The sequence below is a fragment of the Dermacentor andersoni genome, chromosome 10 (genome assembly GCF_023375885.2).
Source record: "Dermacentor andersoni chromosome 10, qqDerAnde1_hic_scaffold, whole genome shotgun sequence".
NCBI classification, from domain to species: domain Eukaryota; kingdom Metazoa; phylum Arthropoda; class Arachnida; order Ixodida; family Ixodidae; genus Dermacentor; species Dermacentor andersoni.
In genome coordinates, this window is record NC_092823.1 from 109,106,667 (window position 1) to 109,114,304 (window position 7,638).

At 46.4% G+C, this 7,638-nt stretch overlaps 1 pseudogene; it reads left to right on the forward strand.

The window, feature by feature from the left end:
- Positions 1–610: 610 nt before the first annotated feature.
- Positions 611–775, forward strand: LOC126546396 (U2 spliceosomal RNA; annotated as a pseudogene).
- The last annotated feature ends 6,863 nt before the right edge of the window (positions 776–7,638 follow it).

Consider the following 7,638-nt stretch of genomic DNA (forward strand, 5'->3'; position numbering starts at 1 on the left):
CGTAAGTTTTACTTCAGAGACTGCTTTATCGTTTCGTTGTTTCGAAGTTTATGTTTTTTTTGCTCTTGCGCTTGGTACAATGAGAGTTTTCCGCGCCCTTTTTCGGCAAGGGCAACTATCAGTATCCGGGTCCCAGAAAGTACAATGCCCGTGAGCAGCTTGGCTTCGCAGGCCTATGCGTGGGCAGTATACAAGCAGTGCGTTAGGTGGGCTCCGCAGGTTGCCCTAATTTTAACATTTCCTATAGTGCCCTCTATATTTATGCATCTATGTTTCGTTTTCCTTCTTAAATAGCTGTGCTTCTGTTAGGCTTAACAGAAGCGTCTATAGGAAAAAAATCACGAGCAATTCCACTCTGTGATGGTCGATGACCAGCGAAGCAGTCTAGTATACGACACAGAGGTGACACAGAATTTGGAACATGGGTACGGACTTATTTACCGTGACTGTTTACGTACATTAGCGTGGACGACGGTACTGCCACCCCGAGGAGCCAGAGCTCACTAGACACGCATGAATGTTTCGACGGGAACAGCGACCACGGGAGAGCGGATGGAAAAGAGACACGCAAGCTCTTGGAACGCTCACGTCGAGAGGGTGGTGCGAACGTATATATGGCCCACGGGTTCTTATCAGGTTAATATCTGATACGGGTTGTATTTGGACCTAAGATATTAAACTTATCTATGCAAGTTGGCGGAGTGCTTGAAGCCTGCTTCCCCACCGTCGGGGGTCGGCCCGGTATTGCACTATCTTCGGGATCGGCCCGAGGTTCTTGGTCTACGGGCATCGATCAGCTGGAAACAAGCCATATACAGGTTTACTGTAAAAACAAGAAAGAAAACAATGTCGAGAACTGAGCCCATATCCACAACGCTATTAGTCCGTAAGGGCTCTTTTCTATGGGTTGTCCGCTTTCGCTGATGATTTGTTCGTTAGTATTACCTAGCATTTTCTCTAAGGGGTTCTTCGGGCGCAAAGAAAGAACCTTTTCTGAATACCGGTCCTAATCCCGAATAACCGAGCAGTGGAGCGGAAACGTGTTAAACTGGTAAAACCAATGTTTAGACGAGCTGCAGCGAATAACACAGTACTAGGAGCAGAAACAAGCAAGTCCAGGCACTCTCTTTCTTCACGGGAGGATTCGCAGAGAACTGGGGTTTTACAACAAATCGCGGCCGTTGAACACGCTATTTCCATGCAGCACTTTGCCGTGCCGTGCTTCTTTTTTTCCTACAGCAGAATTATCCAGAGTAACGGCACTCTTGCCCACCGGCATGTATAATTTTGTACCAGAATAATTTTTCTTGTTTTGCTGTTTCAATCAAACACGGTTGGCGAAGTTCCACTAATCGACACACTCTTATGGGACAAAGATATTTACTCTAACCTAATTGCATTATGTTCAGCGGGCTGTTCCGAGCGCTTCAAGATTTTTTTCTCTGTTCACTTAAAACCTGGCGCAGGAGGAGCAATGGCTGAATACGTGCTCAGTATGGACTATTCTTTTTCACGTTCGTGTACATTTACCGACATTTCACGCCAGCTTCCTTCGATAGCCCCTATTATCGCTTAATTTCACCCCAACGAAGCGTGCTGGCATTCGTTGTTAGGTAATGAGCACAGTACGTCGGTTTGTACTGATCAAGAAAATGTATTGTAATGAGCCTGTATTATAATATATCAACCAGCCTTGCGATCTATAATCTCAAAGTTTACTGAACGTTCCAGTGAAAATCAATTGTTCTCATTAAAGAATATTTCGTCAATGGTGCGTCTTGCGGCGTTCAAGTGCCTTTGATTTAACCGAACTTCTAACGTCCTGTTAGAAGTTCGGTTGGTTAGAAGTTCGACTAGCCACCATGATCCACCAGAGCCTACCACCAGAAGTTTGCTCCTTAATGTGAATTTTCACGCCACAGTTTTGGGCATTGCATTATACCGTATGTCCCAGTTAATTTAGACCAAGATTTAAAAAAAAAACGAAGTGCTCTAAAGACATCGTACCTACTGGATAGTAGCCAAGGTCGTGTGTACTTACAGCAGATTTTTTTTTCATTGCAAAGTGTTAAATTATTTCCTCATATTATTGAACTTTTTAATTATTCCTTGAATCGCAAGCACGTTATTTACACCATTTGAAGGGCACCCTAAATAACCTCCCAGTCAAGCATTTAATTATTGCTGAAGTGCGCTTCGTTGGTTTTTCCAAGAAAAAAACGAAAGCCCGCGATATACGCGAGATATGAAATAGAGTCGCGCCAGCGCGCTTCTACTCAAGCGCCTCTAAGCAACCCATGAAAGATATACGGCTGCATTCGTTTATCGAGAGATCGCACAAGGCTTCGTCGTGTAGGAAGGCTCGAGAAGTTTTGCAACCTAACTAGCGCGGTGCGATAAGCGCCAGCACCTGCGGACGCAAGAATGTTGGGCACGATCATGAGGCACTCGGGACAGCTTTAACCTTCGTGCATCACGAAACAAAGCTACAAAACAAATTCACCAAATGTTAAAAAAAAAACAGTGCGCTACAGAGCACGAAAAAACAAAGAAAAGCAGCTCTAGGAAGAACAGAGAAGCAACCCAAAAGCATACGTGGGTTTATTGACCAGTTGCCTTCACCTAAAAAAAAAGCTCACGTACTCGTGACGCCTGCCGCAGAAAGAATGTTCCACATCCGTCGCCAAGGTTTTTACGCGGTGGGGCTGGCTAACACCCCCAGGGTTAGCCCCAGAAGTAAAACATCAATGCATAAGAAAGTGGATGGGAAAACAGCACCGCGGTAGCTGAGTTGGTAGAGCATCGCACACATAATGCGAATGCGTCGGATGGTTACCCACCAGCGGCAAGTTATTTTGCATCCACTTTCATTTCCCTGAAGTTATCATTTTTTAAATTCAGTTAGTTAGTACAAGTAATTTTCCCTATGTTTGCTTCGGCGTCTGTGTTTGCTGGCTTCTTATGATGGAATTGATAATAATCGGGCCCCTCGGTTAACCCCTTTTCTTCTCTTACATATATATATATATATATATATATATATAGGAACATATGGTGGTTTGCACTTGGTATTCGCCAGTTGCACCTCACTCCTCGAAGAGGCAGGACGTGTCTCTAGTTAGCTCCTGATCAACACTTCGCATTGTGGTGAACGCGGTTTCAATCATCGATCCGGGTACTCAAAGAGGTGGATTTGTCTCGCGTTTACCGCAAATTCACCACAAAACGCCTTTTCATATATTTTGAACTAATGTGCTCTTCATGGCCGCCAAAAAATAAAAGTAACGAGCAATTAGCTTTATTTAATTTGACGTTGAATGGATGGTGCTTGGCGTTTGTGTGGTAAATGCGAGAGCAACGTATTCATAAAAATTTAACTAATTAAATTCTTGCGTGTTACGCGCCAGAACCACGATGTAAATTATGAGGCACGCCATTGGTCGGAGGCTCCTTACTGATTTTGTGCCCTTGTGTCTTTCTTTCTTTTCTTGTACAGTGCACAGTGCACAGTAATCTGGGTAGGGGACCGGTGTTTTGCATTTCGCCATCCTTTATATGCGGCCGCCGCGAAATCAATTCTATGACCTCCAGCTCAGCAAGCCGGCTAGTACCGTCATTATCGTTAATAGAGATGTATAGACTGAGCGCTATTCTTTTCCATAAGGGCACCATTGTTCGCCTGAATGCCCGCATGTCTCTTCCTGTATAGTAAAACTGATAAATATCGAATAAGGAATTTTCAATGAGGTTCCTATTTTCAGAACAGCCGCACACTTTTTGTTGTGATCGCTTTGTAAGTTTTACTTCAGAAGCTGCTTTATTCGTTCGTGGTTGCGATGTTTATGTTTTTTTCGCTGTCGTATTTAGTACAACGCGAGTTTGCGGGACCCTTCTTCGGCAAGGCTAACTATCAGTATCCGGGTCGTAGAAAGCACAATGCCTGTGAGTAGCACGGCTTTGCAGGCTTTTGTGCGTGCAGTAGGCAACCAGCACATTAGTCGGACTCTGCAGGTTGCCCTAACTTTAAAATTTCTCATAGTTCCTTCTATATGTACGCATCTATTACGAGCTTTGTGGGCTATCAGCTTAATTTTTCAAGAACGTTGTCGTGAAAATCAATTGTTCTCGTTAAAGAATAATTTGTTAATGGCGCGTCTTGCGGCGCGCAAGCACCGTTTTGTTTTAACCGAACTTCTAACCTGAAGACTAGACGCCGTGATCCACAAAAGCTTAGCACCATGCATAGAAGCTTGCTTCTCTATAGAAACTTTGGGGCCGCAGTTCTGGGTTTTGTATTGTGTACTCCCACAACATATAGGTTTTTCTACATACTCGCATTTTGAAAGAAGCCGAACACGTCCAGATTTCAGATACTTCTCGGTGACTCCATCCGGTTCTAACTCTTCTCCAACCTTTTTTTTCCTCTCTGTTCATTCATTGCAGTGCTAAAAAAGGTGCTCTTGAGGCCATACATAGTTTAACGCTCTGTGCACTGCTACAAGGGCGCAAGTAACGAGAGACGCTGAATCAATTTGGGCTTCGAAAGTGTTCCTTAAGAAACAATATTATGCCAACGCTGCATGACCCCCCCCCCCCCCCCCCTTTCGTAGTAGACCTGTCCATCCGATAGATTTCGCTGCTAAAGCATTTTTTTTTGTGTGTGGGGCTTCATATACTTGACCATTTTCCAAAGTCAACGGCCGGCAACAAATGGATTGCCGTTTTGAGCTATTATGCCGCCCCACACTTCATCGCACGAACCCACTTGGACATCGCGGGTTTCTTTCTGCTTAATGTTGTACTGCACCACGGGACTCCCCGGCAGCTCCTCACCGATTGCTGCCGCCACTTGCCAAGCGTCGTTGGTAACGTCCTTTGTTCAAGCTCTGCTGCACACCAAATTGCCACTGCTTACCATCCCTCAACGAGCGGCCCTAACGAACGCTTCAAAAGAACATTCGCCATGCTTGGAATGTACGTCTCTGCTGAGCACCCTGACTGGAACTTCATTGTTCCGCACGTTGCCTTTGCACGTAACTTGCCCCACAAAAGAGAGGAAGCTCTGGCGCTCGATCGCTAATTTACTTACCGCTTGGCAGTCATCCTGCTTTGCCTGTACGCACCGTACTTCCCTCTCCGCTACAGTCGACGAGCGCTCGTGCTCACGACGCAATTATCCCTGGCTGCAGAAGTTCGTCAGTTGCACACGTCTGCATCGAGGCTTCCCAAGCTTACCGAAAGTCCCCGGTACGAAAAGCACCATAGGGTCGTTGAGTTGTTTTACCTGGTTCCGTCGTGCTATGGCAGTCACTGTCTTGTCTCGTTAACTTATCACACACACACACGCACGCACACGCACACGCTCACGCACACACACACACACACGCAAAAAAACGCCAGAACCAATCCCTCTATTACTGTCGACGGACATACGCTTAGCATTGAAGCAATATTGCAGCCGAACGTGCTGCCACCATTGAACCGCTTTACGTATAAAACGTGTACTGTGGTGACACTCCCGATTCGTGCTTCTCTATGATACATTTCACACCATGTAGCGGCGACACCGCGAAACCTGCGCGTGGCTTCCAAATACCTCGCGCGCCGTTCACTGAAAAGCGGTACATACACCGTGTATTTGCGGGCAAATTGCAACCGTGATGGGCTGCTGTTCACGAGGAACCAGTGTGACGTGGGTTTGAACATCTTTAATGGCTTTCTAACGGTACGTTCCACTGGGGCGCGTTCTCGAACCATGGCAAAGCACCACCTGCTCGTTACGGGCCACGAAAGCGCTCCTGACGTTCTTAATGCATACGACCCATAACAAAACTTTGTATATATGACACACACATATATAGTGTATATGTATGTATGTGTGACTGTTTGTGCTGGTAAGTGTTTATCATTGTATGTATCATAATCATCCAGCACCTGGTGTTGCATGCCATGCGAGCAGGCAGGCTAACATCCCCAGCATATCATTAAATCTTGTATCTTTCTCTCTTTTTGCTCTTTGATGTACTTTATACCGCTGTATTCGTGGGTTTATGGGACGAACGTCAATTGACGCATGCCTAACGACCATTCTGTTTGTCAACTTACTATGCAGGACAAGTGACATAATCAGGTTGAAAGGCATGCCATCGCCTGTTTCGAGACATAAAACGGACAACCTGAGCATGAAGGGTAAGTTGTTTTCTAATTGTAGGTAAAGGGAGCTTATCACAAAGGGATGCTGCATCCGAGCATTCAAGGAAAATTTCCAATTGTTTCACCTTCGTTGCATATAAAACGATGCATACCGTTCAGGATTTCAAGCGCGATATTGAGACCGCATAATGGCGGCTTTTTTAACGCCACCAATGAGCGATGGGTCATTGCTGGAAAGATGAATACAGTTGCACTGCACCACAATGAAACCCGCTTTCATCGGATTCCTCATTGCATGGGCTCGGCGTCTACAATGCTGAGCCCTGCACACCCCAAGGTATGAAAAAAGATTGACTGATGATTACCATACTCACAAATGCAAAATTGGAACTCAGCTCTCTACGTGTTTTGATTTTGCGGGTCGATATTTTGTATCGTATTGATATTTGGAAAATAACTCTGTGAGTAGCGCGCTTTATTTGCATACCGACGACGCGCGCTACTCTGGCGCCACAATCTAGTCATCGTCGCCCATTTTGTGCGGAACTGCGCTCTTCCTGCCACGCTTTCGTTCCTCCAACGATGAGAGCGTCCTTTCGTCGCGAGAAAATTATGCCCCCCGTGTCTGCGGCGACCGCTTCCAAGGGAGCGTCACATCGAGCGTTACTCGCAGCCGCTGGCCATCGCGCCTTGCAGATTCCAGGGATGCAAATGCAAACATAGATTTAAAGAAACAGACATCATGAGTAGAAGCAGATGTCAGCTGACGCGCTTGATAATGGACGCTAGACACATATCAACATTCGGCGACGCATGCGCGTTAGTGAACCTTCCATTTCATTATCCTCAAAAGAGCTCAATTGTCTTCGTTCGCGCTGAACGTGTACATGTTTGTGAATATGTGAGTAAAAAAACTGCTTACGTGTGGTTCCCCGTTTATCTTTCTGTTCATTTTTACCGAAATTTTACACGTGCTGCATGACGTTTCGACGGCGTATATATAGCTACGAGAACGGGAAATAAATCTCTTGTTGAAAGTTAGCGCTGTCTGTGTCGAGATGTGCCTTTGTGTTGTCCTTGTTCAGCTTGCGCAACAACAAAATAACATTAGCAGGAGAAGTGATCTCCCGTCACACACGCTGTTACGGCGGACTGACGACGCCATGGAGGAGCGTAGCACTCCCCACTTAACGCTACATTGCCCCCCCCCCCCCCCCTTCGGAAGCGCAGATGAGATTGGCCACGTGGCTGCGGCTGCAGTGGCCGCCGTCCACTAGGCGCATCCACCTAAAGTCCCTTAAACTTCGTAAAGTAGTGCCACGCTTTGAAGAATGCCGCCTCCTCCTCGCGCGCTCCGGCCGAGGCAGCCGCCGCGTCGCTATTGGCCTAATAGCATCACGTGGGCCCTCGCGCCTTGTTTCAGCGCCATTTTTGCTCGAGCAGCGTCTACGGAGTGGCGAAGAGCGCATGTTGACGCCGTTGCTA